Source organism: Sinocyclocheilus anshuiensis, unplaced genomic scaffold (genome assembly GCF_001515605.1).
Source record: "Sinocyclocheilus anshuiensis isolate Anshui unplaced genomic scaffold, SAMN03320099.WGS_v1.1 scaffold2, whole genome shotgun sequence".
In the NCBI taxonomy this organism is placed as follows: domain Eukaryota; kingdom Metazoa; phylum Chordata; class Actinopteri; order Cypriniformes; family Cyprinidae; genus Sinocyclocheilus; species Sinocyclocheilus anshuiensis.
In genome coordinates, this window is record NW_015542337.1 from 415,057 (window position 1) to 438,811 (window position 23,755).

The window sequence follows — 23,755 nt, forward strand, 5'->3', positions numbered from 1 at the left end:
TTGTCCTCATTTGTAAGTTGCTTTGGATAAAAGCATCTGCTAAATGACTAAATGTAAATGTAATGAAAAGTGCACTCCTGCATAAATGTGAGATTTTACAAAGACTGGTGCCAGAGAAAGGGGACAGGTGGGAGACCACTTGCCAATATATGTGATCACATGGAACAATGTGGCATGCCACCATTACCAGTGCAGCCAGAGCCTGGTTTGACAACCATTCGAGAATGATGTCTCTTTTCCTTGCCCTTTACTCCCCTTTCCTCAACCCCATTGAGGAGTTTTACTGAGCCTGGAGATGGAAGGTTTTTGACCATCGTCCCTCCAGATGTCCCTCCAGAATGCAGTGGATGCTGAATGCCAAGTCATCACAGCTGAACAATACCAGGAAGGATAAGGCATACCAAAAGATTCTTCCCAAGATGCCTTGCCAGAGAAGATATCAGGTGTGATGTGGATGAGAACATGTGGCCAAACGCAGAAGACCAGGCAGATTAGATTACATTTTTTTTTTTATTATTCTTCTGTGGCTTTTTCTGTTTGTATATTTTGTATTTTCACATAATAAATGACAGCTATATTGTACATATTTTTTTTTTGTTTTCTTCCATTCTTGTTTTATGTTTAGTTTTTTTTCTAATGTCCTGTTGCAAATAAAGCCTTTACTGCAGCAATTCTGTCTCTGTCTTCTGCAGCAAAATAAACAAAATACATGCATTTACTAAACCCAAAATTCAAGACTTTACTTTTGTTCAAAAGTATTTACTGATTTAAAAAAAAAAAAAAAAACTATTTTATTATTTTAAAAAATAATTGTGGAGAAAACAAATGAGACGCAACACTAAAGTGCATGTGCTGACTTTGTATTAAGATTTTTTAATCCTAAAATATAGGAATTAATTTTGTCATCTTACTGACAGAAATATAATGTGAGATAATGTGAGATTTTAATGTAAATAGTATAGGCCTAACTCTAAAATTATAGTAATTTACATTTTAATACTGTATATAACACAAGCTCACGGTTTTTTAAATGGTGTGTAAGACTATAAATGTAGTATCCTTCATCTATTTTCGCAAAAGGGAAGATGATGCTGTTTAATCTGTTAGTGCGTGTGCATGCGTGTTTGTGTGTGTTGCACATGTGTGTGTGACAGCTTGTTAGAGAGCATCACACTGCCTTTGGTTTACACCCTTAGCTGTTGCTATGACGTCTTAGGCAGTGCAAGTGCTCTCTGACTAAAACACACTTCCTCTGCTGATAAGAGTGGGAATGTGAATAGTGCTCGTTTTTTTCTTCTTCTGTTTTTCACATTTTAGGCTGCAACAGACATCCTGTATGTGGCTTTGATGATACATCTTCCATACAGTGTAAACCCTCGTAATCCATTAACACTTGATGAACAACATCTCAAGAAGACGGTTTCACAAGTGTTTCCTCATATGGCATTTGTCTTTGTATAGATCCAGAAGAGTTGTGCTTCTGAACTGAATAGAGTGCTGCAGTGATGATGTACTTTAGTAGGCCAACCTGGAAGTTAGCATCACCTGCGGTTCCCTCAACAAAAAAAAACGTTAGGATTTTTATACAGGCTTTTGGATTATTGCAGAAAATAGGCTCTTTGACCAAGAAAAGATTATTCTTACACATTTTGTTCATCATGATAATCTTCACAAATGAACACATCTGAATGTATTTATTCATTCATTCATTCATGAAGCCTAAATACAATTGCCAGAAGTAAAAAGCTAAACGTAGGCTATAAACGAACAACACCATGGTCACATGACTTCAATGTCACAATTACTAAACTTCCCGACAACTCCTTCAAGCTTATTTAACCCTAAAAATGGCAAGACCATAAAGAGACATCAGAAAATTAATTTATTGCTATTCTCCATGGTATTGGGACACAAATAATACAACTTTACCATTTTTTTCAAAACATGACTTTTAATTTTGATTTTAATGTTTGTATCCCACAGGATACATTGCCAGTTTGGGGGTATAAATTAACTGAGCAGTGTTTTGGTATACCTATAGATGTGGTGTATTGTGTTAGGGTATTGTGGTAATTTGAAAATTAGTATTGGAGTTTAGTTTGCAATGTGTGATTTTGAGCATGAAATTAACTGTTTTGTCAATTGACAAATTGTATATAAAATAAATACTTTATAAAATAAGTTGCACTTCAAATTGCTATAAAATCTAAGCCATATGTCTAACCAAGTTATGTTCCAAATTTGAAGTTGATATCACCAAAATTGTGGTTCCTGTGAGATTTTGTTTGGGCACTATACCAAAAATAACCACTGGGTGACACCTACTCTACTGAATTCTTTTGATGCAGTTTTCTGTCACAAATCAATCATTTTCTGTCACAATATCACTTCTATTACAAAATAGTCACCAAATATGGAACCTTGACTGTCAGACATTTCCAACAATATGTGTTTTGTCAAGATTACAAAAGATTTGATTTTCTAAAACACAAGCCACAAAATCATCTTGATTTATACCCCTAAAAGGGCAACGTATCCCCTGAGATACAAACATTTAGAGATAGATTACAAAAAATGTAAGCATTTAATTCATAAAATTTCAATGTAAACCTAATAAGCTAATGCTGAACAACAGCTTTTTAAACAGGTAAGTGAATGTTTTGGAATAATAATTAGATTTTGAGACATGTTTGCAGTGTTTTGGTATACCTATAGATGTGGTGTATTGTGTTAGGGTATTGTGGTAATTTGAAAATTAGTATTGGAGTTTAGTTTGCAATGTGTGATTTTGAGCATGAAATTAACTGTTTTGTCAATTGTGTGTTGTAGGTGTGTTTGGTGCGTTAAGAGTTTAGGAAAATTGTTAGAAGTATTGAAAAAATTGCCATAGCGATTGTAAAAAACTGTAATAGAAAGTCAATTAATATAAAGATTTTTAACAAAATATTTTTGTACCGTGACAGGGCAGAAACTTTTAAGACACAGTCATGCGGACTTACTAGACTGTCTATTGTAGCATTTATTGCTGAAGAGGACTCTAGGCAGAAGGACTGGTTTAGGATGGACACTAGGATGCAGCCTTCTGTTTGAGAAGCACCCATCAAGATGAAGACCACCTGCTAGAGTAGAGAATGACACAGTTTGTGTGTATGTAGCAAATTTAAAATAAAGCATAAAAGCCCATAAAAATAACTATATACAGTAATAAATACTTTATAAAATATGTTGCACTTCAAATTGCTATAAAATCTAAGCCATATGTCTAACCAAGTTATGTTCCAAATTTGAAGTTGATATCACCAAAATTGTGGTTCCTGTGAGATTTTGTTTGGGCACTATACCAAAAATAACCACTGGGTGACACCTACTCTACTGAATTCTTTTGATGCAGTTTTCTGTCACAAATCAATCATTTTCTGTCACAATATCACTTCTATTACAAAATAGTCACCAAATATGGAACCTTGACTGTCAGACATTTCCAACAATATGTGTTTTGTCAAGATTACAAAAGATTTGATTTTCTAAAACACAAGCCACAAAATCATCTTGATTTATACCCCTAAAAGGGCAACGTATCCCCTGAGATACAAACATTTAGGGGTGAGTAGATTTCCCACTACAGGCAGCCATGCTGCCGTGAGCTAAACAAAGAATGTATGAACAAAGTCAATATATCTAAATATTCGCAACAAACACCCTTTCAACATGAAACCAAGAAATGAGACCTACACTTTCCTTGCCTCTCCCCACAGCCTCTCAAATGTTTGTATCCCACAGGATACGTTGCCAGTTTTAGGGTTAAATTATTGGCCAGTCTTTCACTTTTCTAAAGAGACCTTTTGACAAAAAAGTTGGCCATGTCACTTCATCTCTATAAGAAGTGAGAACTGTTTTAAATTCTGTAAAAAAAGTTTCAAAGTCGGCATAAAAATATGTTTAGACCAAGTGTTTTCCAAGCCACAGTACAAGGCACATCCATATGCTTCATTTGAACCAGCCTTTGAGTCACTGCAATTGTAACGTTGTTTGCATTCATGCTGAAACCCAAAGAAAGCACAAATACATTATTAGAAAGAAATTCAAAATAACTGCATATACTTTCATAAACTGTGGGTACTTGCATGGATGTTAACCACCAAAAGATTGGGCACACATTATTCATAGTACAGTCACTATTATTGTTATTTTAAATAACAATAATAATAATAATATCTACATTATATAAATTTACTAATGAATTGGATCAGACAGTGAAATAAAACTAACAAGTGTGTGTGTATATACTATATACAGTATGTATGTATATGCATATATATATATTTATTTGTACACGTGTGTACACACACACACACACACACCCCCACCCTCACTCACTCTCTCACACACACACACACACACTCACTCACTCACTCACACACTACATTTAGAGATAGATTACAAAAAATGTAAGCATTTAATTCATAAAATTTCAATGTAAACCTAATAAGCTAATGCTGAACAACAGCTTTTTAAACAGGTAAGTCCCCTCCAACATGTGTAAATATGTGAACTAGACCAACTTTTATAGGAGGGTGAGTAGATTTCCCACTACAGGCAGCCATGCTGCCGTGAGCTAAACAAAGAATGTATGAACAAAGTCAATATATCTAAATATTCGCAACAAACACCCTTTCAACATGAAACCAAGAAATGAGACCTACACTTTCCTTGCCTCTCCCCACAGCCTCTCAAATGTTTGTATCCCACAGGATACGTTGCCAGTTTTAGGGTTAAAAAACACGTTCCTTGGAAATTTAAGTTAGAATCGATAGATGCGATTTGCACTAAGTGCAAATAGTGATAGATTCTATTTATACTATATAAAAATAGCAGAATTTTCTTTGCAATAATATTAGTTAGATGATATTTATACTACTTAGTGCAAGTGGCAGATAATTGCACTTCAGTATTGTAGCTACTTCATTATAAAACAGTATGCAATGATAAGGTATTGAGTGTAAATTATCATTTTTATTAAAATTACTAAATGGATGCTGGACAATAAAGCCCTCCCTACACCTACCCCTAACCCTAACCGATAAACACCTGTGATTATTTTCTTCATTTTATTAAAAATAAATGCCTTTCCAATCTGATATGTGATGTGAAAAGGGAGAAAAATGAGTTCATCAAAAGGTGGATTCGAACTCACTGCTAAGCGTTTTACTATTTAAGCCATTGGAGCCGGTTTTTTTTTAGCAGGCGTCTTTTGTAATGTTGTCTATAGCCCAACCACACGTTGGTGAGCAGAATTAGTCTAAATAGCCTCTGCCAACAAGGGGGGTTATTTGCACTTAGTGTAAATAGACACTCCGCTATTTTAAATGATAATCAAATTTTAATAATAGCCTATTAATATATCCAGCTCACTTTACAACTTCTGGAAATCAGAAAAAAAAAAAATCACTTGTTACTGATGTATTTGCTGTTGTAGTCTAAAATATCTTGAGCTTGTGTTAACCACAGATTATTATTTCAGGCATTTAACCAAAAACTCATTGTCGTTGGAACGATGGAATCAAAAGTGCTAAAATGCCTTTTTCTTTTCTGGGTTTTGGCCTACAAAAATATGTCATCCCTTCAGCACTCTGTGAAGCTTTTGTAAAAGAGTGCTAATATGCCACGCATTAAACAGATAAAGGCGTGTTGTAGAACCATTTTCTGCAGCTGTGTTTGAACAACTCATCTTTGGAGGAGTGGATGAAGATGGCAGGTACGGCCTTGTTCATGTCAGAGTCAAATGAAAAGTCAGTAATTGTTGCCCTGAGCTGTAAGGTGCTGCAGAGGCCACACAATAAGAGCCATTAGACTGCACCCAAACTTCATAAAGAAGCCCCTTTCCTTCTCTCAGTGCCCACGCTCCTTTTAGACTATGGTTCTTCCCGTGTCACGGTGCATTTGCATGGTGCGTAACAGTGAATGCATCTGTGCTTTAGTGATTCTGAAAGACCCCCTGAAACACTCAATGCTGACACACAGGCTTGTCATCAAAAATTTTTTACCTGCTTATAAATGTATCCAACCCAGATACCTAAAGAACTGTTTTATAGAAGCACGGTTTGGGCTTTAATAATCCACAAGGCTCAGGAGCACCGTTCAGTTTGGCTGGATTCTTACCTGCCGACATGCCCAGCACATGAGAGCCGAAAGGGGATTGAAGCGTTCAGCTCTGGCTCTTGTCCGATTCTCATCCAGTCAGGTCAAATGCCTCAACACTTATCTTATTTGGTTACTCCCTCTTTTGTCATGCAATTGATTGCTGTCTGTTTTAGATTAAATGTTGTGTATTTTTTTTATATCACCCTGGTCATACATTTTAAAGATCTCATTAAATGAAATGAGAGTTTTGTGGCTTTTAGGTAATAGTATTTGGCTGATGATAATTTGCACTTCCATTCAAAAGGCTTTTTTTTTTTCCTGAAAGAAGGTAATTATTTTATTTAGCAAGAATGCATTAAATTAATTGATAGTGACAGTAAAGACATGTATAATGTAACAAAAGATTTCGGTAACACTTTAGTATAGGGACCAATTTTCACTATTAACTAGTTGCTTATTAGCATCCTATCATTAACATATTGGCTGGTTATTAATACTTATAAAGCATATATTCTGCATGGCCATACCCAATACCTAAACTTAACAACTACCTTACTAGCTATTAATAAGCTGCAAATTAGGAGTTTATTTAGGCAAAAGTCATAGTTAATGGTTTGTTTATAGCGATAATTGGACCTTAAAATAAAGTGTGACCAAGATTTCTATATCAAAAAATGCAGTTCTTTTGAATTTTATGCACATCAAAGATCCTGAAAAAAAACAATGTTCATTAAAAATATTGATGAAAACTGATGATAATATGAACTGTTTCAGCTAATCAGCATATTCAAATGCTTTCTAAATAAATGACATTTTAAAAAACTGAAAAAAAACAGTTCATTAAAAATATTGATGAAAACTGATGATAATATGAACTGTTTCAGCTAATCAGCATATTCAAATGCTTTCTAAATAAATGACATTTTAAAATATGTTAAAATTGTAATATTTCACAATTTACTGTTTTTACTGTATTTTTGCAAATAAATGCAGCCTTGATAAGCACTTCTTCTTCCAACAAAATGAAAAAATCTTACTGACCCCATAATTTTGAACTACTGTATTTCAAAACATTGATAAAAATTCACTTTTTGCAGATGAACACATTAAATGTGCGAACGTTCTCTCACAGGAAACAAACCAAAAAATACTGAAGACTCAATATTGATACAAATCATTACTCAATCTTAATACAATCATTTTTGTCCAATCAAATGCTCTCTGGAATACAACTAGACAAAAGAACAAATCAGTGGAAGCCCATTTACCCCACAGAATGAATGAATTAATATATACATAAAGATAATTGTGACTTTTTATCTCACAATTTGAACTTTGTTTCTCACAATTCTGAGAAGAAAAGGTCATAATTGCTAGATATAAACAGAATTGCAGTATATAAACTCAGAATTCTGATCTTTTCTCTCAATTCCAAGTTTACATCTCACATTTTTTAGTATTTCTTTTCAGAAATGAGTTTATATCTTGCAATTCTATTTTTTTATTTTTGCTATGGAATATACAAAAAAAGGAAATTGTGACTTTTTTATCTTACATTTCTCACATTTCTACAGGTGCATCTCAATAAATTAGAATGTCATTGAAAAGTTCATTTATTTCAGTAATTCAACTCAAATTGTGAAACTCGTGTATTAAATTAATTGCACACAGACTCTTGCAATTCTGAGTTTGTGACAAAAATCTAAACTCAAAATTGCGAGAAAAAGCCCTATACCCAAACTTCCTGTTTTATGTTAACACAGGAAAAGAGAACTGAAGTTAATTTCTTGGAACTTTAAGAACACTGTTTTCTCAAAAGGGAAGGTGAGTGTAATTTTATTTTCTTATTTTTATCTGGTTTCCTAAATAGATGCAGGAGCGAGCTGGTGATCTCTTTAAATCTAATCATGTTTTAATTATCCTAAAGCAGCAAAACCGTGGATGAAAGGGAGGCCGGATATACATTAACAGGTCAAGCTTGAAATCTTCTCTAAGGACGCTGGCTGTTGAAGTAGAACTAAAGTAAATTGCAAAGTAAAAATAGAGGCAGCACCATCACGGTGTAGCGTCTGGACCAATCAAAAACACAATTTTTCATTTGATTTAACAAATCAGTTATTCATTAGATTAAGTATCACACATTCTGCTTCCAGTGTGCCTATAGAGAAAGAAGCATATTGTTAGGAGGAGGAGCATGTGTGCATGTCGCAAACAGGGCTATATAACACTCTGCATACAGCAATCTCAATATCACAAAAGGATGAGTCATCTGTATTATAATATCCCCTGTGATGTCTCCTCAAAACAAGCTTGATCCACACACAAACAGTGAATAAGTATAACGACATGCCATAGTTTCTTTTATCTGCGATCTTAGAAAACTTTTTAATCCATTTTAGTAACAGACCTGCATGATTTAACCATATTGCGCAAGACAACCATGTTGTGAACATTGACACATGTAACGTCAACATGTCAACTGTAGAAGCGGACACACAAGAAACATATTTCTCTGTGATGCCTTGTGCTATTTTATGCCTGGCATCTGACACAGAAACACTTTTACATTGCAGTGATTTGTGTTCCAGGGTGTGCACAACAGATGGATGTGGATGCGGTCCAAGAGCATGATTTCAGTGTTAATAATGCAGATGGTACATTGTTAATTTGAAAGGAGCATGTAAACACGCAAGACACAATAAGATACAATAAGAGTGCTATAATTAGATTTTCAGATTTAGATTTGCACCCTTTTGAACTTGCATATATAGGGACACTAGAGAGGTAGTAGGAAAAATAGAGAGTTGTTTCCACTCAACCTCATTCGGATCACGTCATGCATGCTTCTGGAGGAGACCTAATGGTTAAAAGTGCATGCATAATGACTCATCCTGAGGTGATATGTTTAATGTAAGGGCCCTTGATTTGCAGCTTTGTTTGCATTGAGGCCTTTTGAATTAGACAGGATACAAGACAGAAGGAACGGATGGATTATTTCGATAAGAGAGCTAGCTTTCCAAGGAAATTCACAGGTTGGTGCCAGTTTGCTGCTGGTGTGCAAGTATTTCCAATGCAAAAGCCAAACCTTATGCTACAACTTTTTGTGCCTTTTATGCTGCAATTTTCACTGGAGAGAGACAGAGGGTAGGCCTACTGCAAAGTGGATTCATCCAGCTTAAGTGAGATTCTAAATCAAATCATCAACATAGGTTGGCATTGAGAACAAGTGTATTATTATAAATATTTAAGAATTTATTCATGATTATAAATATTTATATAATTGATAGAGAAGTTAAGAAACATATGCATGGTGTAAATTTAAACTAATACTGTATTTAGTTAATTTATAAACTAAATGCTATTTTGTATTATATTGTAAAATTCAATTATCACTATGCATTTAGGCAAATTTGACAATTTATACTTATATAATTATGGAATATTTTTAGATAATTTATATATTAATAAAATATAATTTATGTATTTATTATTTATAAATGGGCAACATCATTCAAGCGACACTGAAATTCTGCAAGGATTACATTGATCAAAAATGAGAGTAAAGACTTATATTGTCAAACAAAATTCAAATAAATAAATGCTGTTGTTTTAAACTTTCTGTTCATCAAAGAATCCTAAAAAAACAGTGATGCTGTTTCCACAAAATACAAATTATGTAATCATACACATTTTATTTAAGTACACATGGGTGTATTGTGTACATTTATATGTAATTAATAGCTAGTTTATATTATAGTTACCCTAAAGAAAAATAAATATACTAAAATGTATTTGAAATACATTTATTTCATGCTAAGTATACTACAAATATATTTACATATATGTACTTCATAAAAATACCCTGCAATTGTCCTATTGGTATACTAAACTGGTAGTATACTTAAAGTCTGCTAAACTGGAACAACAAATTTTGTGCTTAATGCACTTTAATTGTGCAGAAGTAGTGCTGAAGTCCAACTAAAGATAGACTTAAGTATATTTGATTGTGCTAAAGTGAAACTATCGCAAGTATAGGCCTACTTCAGGTATTTAAGACAGTTATTATTCAAAGATCATACAATTCTCATCAATAGTGACATTAAAACACATATCAGGCTTAATATTAAGAAATGTGCATTTGTGTACTCCAGACAAGGTTTAATTCTAGTTTTTATATCAGTAAGTCTCGAGTGATATGTCAGTAAATTTGTTAATATTTCAACTCTACTTAGTATGAAATAAATGCATTCTATATGTATTACTTTTTTACTAGAGCGTATTTATTTACATGAGAACATGGTGTGATCATACCCGAAACTCCTTTGAAATTGAAGTGAACTTTTACAGATATTGCTCAGTGTGTAAGCAGCAGTGAACACTACGTAGGGTCCATGCTACGCGATGGGTAGGTTTAGGGTTGTGGGGTAGATGCGTATCATATGTACGCGAAAACTGCGTATCATATGCACGCCAACAAATTTCGTATCATATGCACGCGAAAACTGTGTATTATATGCATGCCAGACACATGCGTATCATACGCACGCCAAAGTCCATTTTTGCGTATCAATCCCACGAGTTTTCGTTTTTATTTGCCGTACTATTTATACGCATTTTCATGAGACCGGGCTCGAATTAGAACACAGCTAGAGTCTTATATTTGATGTTAAAGGTGTTGCTTGTGAAGGGGAAGTAGAAGGGAGAAAAAGACAGAAAAAATGGTAGGTATGGACAATGGATGTCTTTTTCCACCTCTTTTGTCATAAGTGAAGGGTGCTATTTTTGGCATGTCGTCAGGCTTTTCCTTGGAGTTATGCGTCTGTCTCTGAGTCTACCTGAGATCTAATTACATAGAATGACTGCACCTGACAGCCGGGGATGACATACTCGCACACACTCGTAGACACACGCCAATGACCTCATCAGCTCCCTCTCAACTCTTAACTAAAGGATGAACTCTATGAATATTAATGCTGGGGAAATTCATTCACGATTATTCAGACGCTACATAAGGTGTACAGCAGAACAGACAGTATGGACGTGGTTACAATTCAAATAGAGGTGTCCATTTAATTGTGTTATCTAGAAGAATGTTCGAAATATTCATTTTTGGTTTCTAAAACATTCACTAAACGGATGTAGAAGAAAAGATGCAGCAAATTTCCAAGCTCTGATCCTTTAGAAGTCTGACATTTGAATCCAAATCTGTGATATCCGAGTGAGAACCACCTGAAGGAATTTACGTAAATCCATTCTGCAAATGCCACAACCTTATGCGGTTGGCCACAAGCAAAGGAGGGATTCTCAAAGTGAAGTGGAGGGATTTAGACATCATCTCTTTAATGGCAATTAGTTTAATGGAATATAATGAGTAGAGCAGAAAACTGAAGCTAAGCAAGTTTGGGCCTGGTTTGCACTTGAATGGAAAGCCTTCTGGGAAAACCAGGTTAATGCTGGAGGAGGTCATGACAGGTTGCTGTGTTCTGTGTGAATCTGAATGCCTCAATGTGCGATGAGGACATTCTGTTTTGAAAAAGGCTTTCAGTTCCAGTTCCTGTTGCATGAAAGCTGTTTTTGAGTAGAGAAAAGCACAGTACTAACTATTTGTTCAAAGATCATAATCTGTTCAGAGCAGTAACACCATACTTTGAAAAAACACCGCTTTAAATACTGCTCCTGTTTAAATGGCATATCTTGTTATACAGCCCTGAAACACTGGCAAACGGTGTTTGAACACTAAAGAAATAGTTCAGCTCAACCAAAGCTTAAAGGGATAGTTCACTCAAAAATGAGCATTTTGTCATCATTTACTCACTCTCATGTCGTTCCAAACCTGTATGAGTTTCTTTTATATGTTGAACATAAATGAAGATATTTTGAAGAATGCTGGTAATCAGTCAGTTGATGGTCCCCATTGACTTCCATAGTATTTCTTTCCCTATATGGAAGTCAATGGGGACCAAAATCTGTTTGGTTCTTCAAAAGTCTTTAAAATATCTTCTTTTGTGTTCAACACAAGACAGAAACTTATACAGGTTTGGAACGACATGAGGGTGAGTAAATGATGACAAAATTTTCATTTTTGGGTGAACTATTCCTTTAAGCAAGTAGGTACACTACTGTTCAAAGGTTTGGGGTCAGTAAAATATATTTAATTATTTTAAAGAAATTAATACCTTTATTCAGCAAACTGTTACACTATTACAAATAAATAAATAAATAAACACCCAATCTGTTTTATTGTGTTCTTTTGAATGTTCTATTCATCAAAGAAGGAATTTCCAAGAACGGTTTCCACAAAACTATGTTTTCACCGTTGGTTATAGCCTAGAATGATTTCTGAAAGATCATGTGACACTAAAAATTCAGCTTTCCCATCACAAAAATCAATGATGTTTTAAAATATATTGAAATATAAAGCATTTACTTTAAACTGTGCAATATTACTTTTTTTGTTTTTTGCAGTTTAATCTGGCAAGATTTGTGAATTATGGTGAAAATTTTGGTTTGTTCTTGCAAGAAACTTTCAGAATGGTATCAGAAAATTATTAATATTAATATTATATCATTATTAATATATGCATAAGCCATATAGATCACTTTTATGATTTTTATGGTGTTTTTTTTTCTATGTTTTCTTCACAGACATGAACTGTCATTAATGATTCTAAAAATGTCTTCTTTTGTGTTCCACAGAAAATAATGACAGCATATGTGTTTGAATTTAAATGACATGAAGGTGAGTAAATAATGACAGAATTTTCATTTATTGTTCAACTATTCCTTTATTATCTTGTGGATTGGTGTGGACCAATGTTCTGAAGAGCAGTATTTAAGATTTGATACCTTGAAATAATCATGAATGATATCTTTATGAAAATGCCTGCTTCGTGGCATTTCACAAGAGAAAAATGTCACAGATTTTATCACCCCCCATTTATTATAGTAACGTTTTTTGTACATAACCTGTCATCATCAAACAGTACTCGAAGACATATTACCATATCCTTCTCATATCCTCATTATCCTAGGCTTTTGCTGACAGTGTGCTTGCATCCACTGGCTGGGCTGGTGTTGTGGTGCTAGGCAGATGTACTGTTTCTGTAACACCTTTAGTAGGAGCCCCAGATGGAGGAAGAGTGGCCTAAATAAATAAAGTATCCATGCTGAGTTCCCGAGTGACTCCTGCTGCTTTCCCTGATGCTGTGGTGTTTGGCTGCTCTCTTTAAACCCTGTCGTCCAAGTAGTGAACTGGCCCTCTTATTTAAAAAAGAGAAAAAAGGAAGTGAAGTAATGATGGATGATAGCATCCACATAGGTACTTGAGTGAGTTATACTAGTACACTATTCAAAATTTCAGGGTCTCTTATGTTCACCAAGGCTGCATTTATTTGATTAAAAACACAGTAAAAATTGTGACATATTACTACAATTTAAAATCACTATTTTCTATTTTGAGATATTTTAAAATGTAATTTATTCCTGTGACGGCAAAGCTGAATTTTCAGCATCATTACTCCAGTCTTCAGTGTCACATGATCCTTCAGAAATCTTCCTAATATGCTAATTTGGTGCTTTAGAAACATTTCTTATTATCAAGGTGAAACCCATGATTCATTTTTTTCAGGATCATTTTATGAATGGATAGTTTAGGAAAGAATACCAGTTATTTGAAACCGAAATCTTTTTATAAGTATTTACTGTCAGTTTTGATTAGTTTAATGTGTTCTTGCTAAATTAAAGTATTATTTATTTATTTATTTTTTTTTCAAAGGGTTGACTTTTGTTTTAAAATTTTCTCTGTAATTTTTAAGGCATCTGTTGGGGTCTAGCATAGTTAAAGCGTTAGTTCACCCAAAAATGAAAATTAGCTTGTGTTTTACTCACCCTCGAGGCATCCTAGGGGTATATGACTTTCTTCTTTCAGACGCAGCCAATCGGAGTTATATTAAAAATTGTCCTGGTTATTCCAAGCATTATCATTGCAGTGGGTGGGTGTTTCTGTTTAGCAGTCCAAAACACGTCAAATAAAGCATGCGCATCCATAATAAAACGTGCCTCACATGGCTCCGGGGGGTGAATAAAGGCCTCCTGTAGCGAATCTAGGGCTGTGCAAATAATCAAATACGATTTTCATGTGCAGCTCGTCAGTAAAGCCAGTGAACGCACGTGCTGGAGATTTACTACTCACCGGCTTTACTGATGAGATGCGCATGAAAATCGCATTCGATTATTTGCACAGCCCTAAGCGAATCCATGTATTTTTGTAAGAAAAATATCCATATTTCAAAAGTAATAAACACTTTTCTCTCACTTCCGCTATCTGTCGTACGCGGAAGCCGTTCCGGCAAGTGACATAGGACGTATGCGTCGTGCGCGCGCGCACCTCTGAGATATGCTAGTCTCACAAGTTTGTTTACAGGAGCAAAGGAAGCTAGGGATGTGCCGAACGAGGCTTTTGAAGCAGTGAGGCTTTTACAACAAACTGCGTTGATGCTTCGAAGCTTTTGACACAGTGCTCTACTCCGCCATCTGATGGTGAATACAAATTCTTACACCAACTGTATCATTTCGATGTTTTGTTCATTGGGATGTCATTGTAAGGTTTAATTGTCTATTTAATAAGCATATGTGTCATAGCAAGGCGGCATGTGTGTGTGCAGCGATAGAGTTTCCAAAATGTATTGTATTTTGCACAATACAATGACAATAAAAAATTTATGTTCTTCATTTTTACTTGCATCAAACTTGTGTTTTTTCACTTTCTAAATAGAATGTTTAATACGCCAAAAATTAGACCTACAAGCCATGCTCCAGAATACTGTTTCAAAGCACTAAGTGTGTAAAAACTCGAAGCATGTGTCGACACTAGGTGTCGATCTACCCATGCCTAAAGGAAGCAAAGTTTCCTTACTTTAGCAAAGTAAAACCAGTCTCCTCTTGGCTTATATCGAAATCGTCTGACATTTTTGTTTACAAATCCTCGTTTTGTGCTTCTAATTCATGACCGGCGTTTTGTTTTGTTCTCTCTCCGCATTCGTCACTAATCAGGCAACACCCACGTCCTACGTCATCCACCGGAACGGCTTCCGTGTACGACAGATAGCGGAAGTGATAGAAAAGTGTTTATTACGTTTGAAATATGGATATTTTACTTACAAAAACGCATGGATTCACTACAGGAGGCCTTTATTCACCCCCCGGAGCCGTGTGAGGCACATTTTATTATGGATGCGTGCGCTTTATTTGACATGTTTTGGACTGTTCAACAGAAACACCCACCCACTGCAATGATAGAGCTTGGAATAGCCAGGACAATTTTTAATATAACTCAGATTGAATTCGTCTGAAAGAAGAAAGTCATATACACCTAGGATGGCTTGAGGGTGAGTAAATAACAGGCTAATTTTCATTTTTGGGTGAACTAACCCTTTAATTACATTATGTACATTTTATTTGTAATATGCAATGTTTGTTATGAAATGTCTAATACTAAGCCACTAAGATCACTCAACAAAAGTTACATTACATTGCTATGTAAAAAGAATACAGCTTTTTAGGTCCCGCCCCCACACAATTGAGATGTTAATTGAATAATTAATGTCTTGTCTTTACACTGCATATTTACAGAAATGAAAAATTACTCAGATTTTTCACAGTAGCTCACAGCGCATTTCTAAGAGATTGAATAATTTCTACGATTGAATCATGCAGATGACCAAATAAGTGTGTTCTCGCATCATCTATTCTCTCATCGCCACAAAACTCATTAGCACTGTGTATTCTAGAAATCACATTCACTGCGATTGCAGTTTTCCATACATTCCTTGATTGATGACGTCAATTGTGCTGCTTTCAGCTTCTTCCAAATGAGACATCTCAGACTGGTTAATGAACAAATAATCTGCATCAGATATGTTAAGTGATTCCGTCTTGCCCATGATGATATTGTAGACTAGTCCATTTTAAAAGTTTACTCATTAATTTGGCTTAAGTTGTTCCAGCATCAGTAATAGTTCCATCTGAACATCAGTGCTAATCAAATAGTCTGGTGAGGCAGAACTGCTATGAAAACATTAATGAGGGTAGCTTAGGGGAGCGCGGGGCACAAAGTAACGCGGGGTTAGTTGTGACACACATGGTTTGAATATTTCCACACATGCTAGCATGACAAAATTTACAGTATTTATTAGTTACCATATCAACATTATATAGAAAAAAAAGTGTGCCAAAATTAAAAAATCTTTTGAAGATATCAATGAACATTTATTTTACCATAGTAAAATTACAATTCTGGCTTAAAGGTGCAGTAGGAGATCTTGGAAAATGCTAACTTTAGCCTGATAGCACTGAAAGCGAACGTCCCACCCTCCCTGCAATCGCCGTCCAAAGCCACGCCCCCTGAACGCATAGACGCTCACAGACCAGAATACCAGAGACAACATTACTACAATAGGCTACATCAGCCGTTCTCAATTCCAGCCCATGTTCCGAAGTGAAGTAAACCCCTGCTCATGGAGTAGGGAGCAATGAACACAGTGTAGGGATCATATCGATCGGAACACAGTTCATGCACGTAGCTCACTTCTAACAAGTATTGCTATCGGGATGTGAAGAGACTTTCAACCAGCATAACAAATAGACAATCGCCTATTGCATCTTTAAGTCAATTTTTCATCTCTGTTTTTATTAATTATTTAAAATGAGACAAATCTGCTATTATTTTAATCTCCAATCTGTTATTTAATAGCATGAAACAAAGCGACATATTTGTACTAGATGTGTAAAATTACTGTGGATAAAAAAAATTATATTCTGAACCCCATGTGGATTTACACAAACTGAGAAAGTCAAAAAGTGTTACTTTGTGCTGCGCTCTCCCCTACCTCTGTAAATAAATACAATATAAATTCACGTCTCGCGCCATGAAACAAAGCGACATATTTGTACTAGATGTGTAAAATTACTGTGGATAAAAAAAATTATATTCTGAACCCCATGTGGATTTACACAAACTGAGAAAGTCAAAAAGTGTTTGTGCCCTGTGCTGTTTGTTATGAAAAAAAAACATCTCAGGTTACGTATGTAACCATGGTTCCCTGAGAAGGGAACGAGACACTGCGTCCTCTAGGGGTCGCTATGGGGAACTCCTCCAGCGTGACCGGTGTCTGAAGCATACATGTAAACGCACCAATACTATTGGCCGGCGACAGCCTATGACGTCATTACTGGCCCGACCACAGTATAAAAGGGCTCCAGGAGAACACATCATCCGCTTCTTCGTCTGAAGCTTACGTACGAAGCATGGCAAGGAGACTAGAGGATGCAGTGTCTCGTTCCCTTCTCAGGGAACCATGGTTACATACTTAACCTGAGACGTTCCCTTCCGATGGAACTTCGAACTGCGTCCTCTAGGGGTCGCTATGGGGAATGGTATACCCACGCTGCTGAGCGTGGCGACCTGAGGCAAGCAGTAAGTACCAACTCAACCACATCAGAGGAGCTGCCTCTAGGACGTTTCTGACGGCTGTTAGTGATATGATCCCCTACAGCCAAAAGGCCCGAGCTGTGCCAAAAAACTTACCTGTAAGGGCTGGTTTATGAAAAACCCGAGCCCAGGGCAAAGCTCAAGGCTTGGAATCATAAAAAAGGATTCCTTTAAGGGGATACAGCCAAGAACCAGGGCTGACAAAACCCATATCCTGGCCTGTAACACAGGGACTACTTCCAGCTCTGAGAGTCATAAGATACCCAGGGGACTTAGTAGCAACACCCTGTCTACAAAGTGTGTACACGGAGAGTGGGGCCCAAGGTAAAACCAGGGCCAGAACCAACTCAGAGAAAAGGGACGAGGTCAGCATCGCGCCACCCTTACCCAAGCTCAATCATACAGGTATCAACAGAGATACAACAGAGGAGTGAAGCCCAGGAAATCTGGGGCCTAAATCCACTCAGAGAAAGGGGACGAAGTAGATCGCGTCACCCTTACCATAAAGAATTTTAGAAAGGTGCGCAAAAGCCCAGCGTGCACACCTACCAGTGTACAGAGAGCTAGCGTGTGCCCTTAACTATAGCAGCAAAAAACCCCAGGAGCAAGATTCTCGACTCTCCGCGGAGAGGAGAAACAGTCGTCCCATCCAGAATTGTAATGACCCACCCGCAGAGAGGGGAGCACCATGCTCAGAACGCAGATAGAACTCCAATAGGGGGAGCTGCAAACTCCCACCATATAAATAATTGACCAAGGAAGTCACAAAAAGACTTTGCTACTTGGTGTGCATCATATGATTATGGGAGCAGTGCTCTCGATCCTAGGCTAAGGCAAGCCCTCAGGCTCAGCCAAAAAACCCCAGTTTAGGTCTAAAGAGGCCCCTCAAGGCGAGACCAAGCAACCCTCAAAGGCCCGCAGGTCCTGAGGTTGCAGTATTCATACTGAGGACATGAATGACCAAGGAGGCTTCTCGGGGAAGCCTACCAACTCGGAGTCGAAGTCCAGCCAGCACGGGGTTTACAAGCCGTCAGGATCTTGCCAGTCAGCATAAGTGATGTATCCTCAGTGAGGCTCACTGGAAGAGAAAGGAAATGCTTCCATCTAAGAATGAAACAGTATAACATACATGTTAGAAAAGGAATCTCAGCGGAGACTGAGATATTAAAACAACGCAGGACAGGAGGCACTGCAATACAAAAAAACTAGTCAAAACTAGCAAAGAAGACATGGATCATACTCACCCACCATGGCTCACACACCTGTCTCCCCCGGACCTTCAGTAGGTAGTTCTATGAGACATAGAAACTAACCAGAACATCATTGGTCCAGCCGGAGACTGTAATGCCGGTTGCATGGAGGTTTCTTACCATGATTAGGGGAGGAAAGGGTTAACGGGAATTGGGGGAGGAAGACGAGGGTAGATGTAAATACCCTAAGAGGGAGATCCGTCCTGGTCCGGACGAGAGTGTTGGGAACGCCTCGTCTGGATCACCTCCCTCAGGTCTAGCCTCTGACCCCTCGACTCGCGCCACCTTCTAGACCTGCCCGCAGGCGGAGGAGGGGCATGAGTCGCGACACTAGCCTTCTGAACCTGTCTTTGGTCCTTAGACCAAGACGGGCCAGGACCCCTTTGTTCAGGCTGAGACCTGGGCCTTCGTGGGATGAAGGACTTAAAAGCAGCTGAGCGCGCCCTCGCCTCCTTAAACTTCTCGACAACCGTCTCGACGGAAGTGCCGAAAAGTTCAGAAGGAGAGACTGGCGCATCAAGGAGAAAGCCCCTCTCTTTTGGCCCGATGTCAGCCAGGTTCACCCACAGATGTCTCTCCGTTACCACCATAGCCGCCATAGATCTGCCCATGGCAGTAGCGGTCTGTTTGGTGGCACGGAGAGTGAGATCCGTAGTGCGGCGCAGCTCAGACACTTCTTCAGGGGAAAGACCCTGACCTTTATCCAGGTCTTTCAGCAGGTCACCCTGGTAGGCTTTCAAAATTGCCATGGTATGCAATGGAGCCGCCGCCTGACCTGCTGCTGCGTATGCCCTGCCATTCAGATGAGATGTCATTTGAAGGGCTCTGGATGGCAAGGAGGGAGTCTTAAGAGAAGATGTCTCTCCCATAGCGAGATAGCAGGCTAGCGTCTCTTCAATGGGGGGTACCTTCTCATATCCGCTCTCGCGCATCCCCTCCACGTTGGCATAACTAGTCTGCTAAAACCGGTGGATGCGCGAAGAGAACAGATTTTTCCAAGTCTTCTCGATCTCCACATGAAGATCAGGAAGAAATGGAAGACTCACCTGGGCTGGAGGGTTATGGTCAGAAAGATAGCGCTTATCGAGCCGACCGCGAGGCGCCACCTTCTTAGTCCGCTTCCACGGCAAATCAAGCAGCTCCTCATACGCAGGGCAGGAGGTTTGAGAGGACTCAGTCTCAACTTCCTCGTCCACCTCTGACATCTCCTGCTCTTCCTGGCCGGGAGCCAGCAGAGCACTAGCTGCTGGATCGGATGACATCAGAGAAATAACGTCATCCTCCAGCAGCTCACTCTCGTCCACGACCGATGAACGAGAAAGGGAAAGCCCCTTCTTTAATTCATCGGCCAGGTCCACCTGAGAACCCCATGAGCTCAGTTTCCTCCGTGCCTCAGCAGCGGCGGGTCCTGAGCCCTGAGGAACCGATGGCTGACCCTCTTTCCTCGAAAAACGAGAGCGGAGCTTCCTCATGGGAAAAAGCTCACCATGAACGCATGCCGCCCCCTCAAGGACATCACGCGCGTGCTCTTCGCCCAAACATATGACGCAAAGGTCGTGTGTGTCATCGGGTGTCAAATAACGCGGACACAGATCAACACATCTCCTAAACGCCTTGCTAGTGCTAGTGCTCGCCATATTAGTAACAAACAGAAACAGAGTTCTTACCAGTATGCACTTCAAACAAAACAGTCTCTGAAGACGAAGAAGAGGATGACGTGTTCTCCTGGCGCCCTTTTATACTGTGGTCGCGCCGGTGATGACGTCATAGGCTGTCGCCGGCCAATAGTATTCATTTCATTTTTTTCATTTATTTATTTAACCAGGAAGAGACTCACTGAGATTAAAATCTCTTTTCCAGGAGTGTCCTGGCCAAGATAGGCAGCCGAGTTTGCATATACAAATAAACAACGTTGTTACAACATACATTACAAAACCAACATATAACTAGTTAAAAACAATTACACACCATTAAGTTGCTCTCAAGATTACATAATAAAGACTTAAAATAATTATAAGACACCAAGTTTTGTAACTTCATCTCCTTTTGAAGAAGATTCCAATCTGAGGCTGCAGCATATTTAAAAGAGGTTTTACCAAGCTCAGCTCTGACAAAAGGTATACAGAGATCGTAAATTGATTGAGAACGCAATGAATGATTTCCAATTAAAGTCCTTTGTATAAAACAACAGAGATACTTTGGCAAATAACCCAAAATTGCCTTATATATCAACAAATGCCAGTGCATTTTTCTCCGTATTCTCAAGGAAGGCCATGCAACTCTTTCATATAAATCACAATGATGAGTTGAAAATTTGCAATCAGTAATAAATCTCAGAGCACCAGGGTACAAAGCATCCAAGGAAGAAAGAAGTATTGGTGCGTTTACATGTATGCTTCAGACACCAGTCACGCTGGAGGCGTTCCCCATAGCGACCCCTAGAGGACGCAGTTCGAAGTTCCCTCGGAAGGGAACAACACTGACAGCACCAAAATGTATTGTTCTTACGACAATTAATATTGAAATGCACAATTTTACATTTAAAATTGGTCCTTAAGCGCATTAACCATAGTTGTGCAAATGCCCAAAGGGACTGTGTGAGGTAAAGGAAGATGCCAGTTTATAAATAGGGATGAACATAGAGCAGCCTGGTTTATAACTTCATTGTCATGGTGATAATGACTGTATATTCCCTCAATCGCTATACTAATAGAGCCTGTCTTTTATGAAGCATCTCAGAAATGACTGGTTTTTTTTTTGTTTTGTTTTTTACTAAGTGAATGTCAAACAATGTAAAGGCCTTTTTCACTTTCACCACAGGACAAAAGAATCATTTCTGTCCATTTAAACATTTATACATAACATATTTCATTATTATTGTCCTTTAAAAGCTATCAAAATTAAATATTGTTGATATAATGATAGTAGTAGAGGCACAATGTGTCTTGTCCAGCTCATGAACGCACATCTGTTAGACATGCTAAGTAAAAGAATGTGACGATTGCAGACGACGACCGTTTGATTTACATGGGCATCATTTTTGAGCCAATCTGATGAGACACATCAGATTGCTTTGAGCAGGGAGCGTTTGTTCAATAACGCAACATGAAAGGCTGACAGATAAGCACTACCCGACTATTTACTGCCAGCTAATGTGATTGAGCAGGAATGGAGAAAACAGCTATCATGGCACTGCTTCGCTTCTGTGTTTAAATCACCGATACGCCAGACTAACGTGAATCTTCCACTGAATTAGTAGTTTTTTATACAATAGACGTGTGGTAAAAACTGCCTCATACCAGGCTGAAAGAACTTTAATTATTGTCCTGCCTTTGTGCCCCTGTCTAGGCTGTAATAACAGAAAATTCTTTCGCTTTTCGTGTCTCATTTGATCACCGCATGACGCACAGGTAAATGTCACTCAGTTCCTCAATTAACTTTGAGTGGATGCCTCTTGAACCGTCATAGTTCGTCTCGACGATATTTTAATGCCTTTGTGCCCTGTCTAGCCTGTAATAACCTGTAATAACAGAAAATTCTTTCGCTTTTCGTGTCTCATTTGATCACCACATGACGCACAGGTAAATGTCACTCAGTTCCTCGATTAACTTTGAGTGGATGCCTCTTGAACCGTCATAGTTCGTCTCGACGATATTTTAATGCATCGGTGATAGGTGTTTCATTTCTTTCCCACGAATTCAATCTGAAGAGCTTAGAAAATGAAAGTCTGACTCTCGTGTCGAACTGAGAAAGGATTCTGTATTGTAGAGGTGATGCCATCTTGTCTGGTAACACGTTTAAATAGTCAGTGTTTAACACTCATTATACTATATTTAATTTATTATGTAGCGTTCAGAGCCAGGCATTTATGATAATGTTAGCTCAAAGGTTGAGGGTCTCTGCACAGACAAGCTATTTTGCAATGTTATTGTCTCCAAATGTCATAATTGATCTTTTCTCTTCAGGGATGCACTGTTGCAACACACAGTATCATCACCTGTTGTAGAGAAAAGAGTGAGTAAAAGAATGGTTTTAATTTCGACATACTTGAGTTAACAATTATACATGATTTAAATATGTTGGCAAGCATAAGGTGCAAATCAGTTCCATGCATGCAAATTCATATACCGTTGTCCTAATAACTGAACAAATGTGATCTTCATTTATTTGTTTCTTTCTTTTGTGCATGTCTCTCACTTAAAGATGTTTGTGAGGGGCTCGCAAATCAACCAATCAAGTCCTTATTTACTGACAAGAGGAGTAAGAACAGACTGTTCTTAACTCAAGAGCTCTGCACACTCTATTAGTCAATTATTTACCTAGACTTTCTTGTGAAGAACATGAAAAATAAAACAGACAAATTTATATAATAGCTATCATGAGAATTATTCTGCAAAATAGCAATACGTATTTTTCATAGATGAGGCTTTCTTTATAATCACCAGATCTTATATCTAAAGTTGGATTGTCTTCTTCTTGGATGTTCAATTCACTTTTATAATGTCTAGAGTGGAGTTTCTATCAGTTGATATATTTGCGAATTACCCAGCAGGGAGCATTTTTCTTTTGCTTAATGTTACTGTTAATGTTAAAGGGGTCATCGGATGCCCATTTTCCACAAGTTGATATGATTCGTTGATGTTTGTGACATTTGTGATCCCAAACCTTGGTCAAGAATCCCCAGTCCTTCCTTTTCTGCTACATTTGGACATCTTTCTGAGGACAACACTTTCTCCACTCTCACTGGCCGTCTCTGAATGAGAGCAAAGGTCCTAAAAGATAACAAAAGGCTTATAATTTTGAAAATCAGAATGAAATGGTTGGGATAAAGCATCTCACTTTTAAGGCTAAGAGAAAGAAGGTGGCTCTAAGTTTC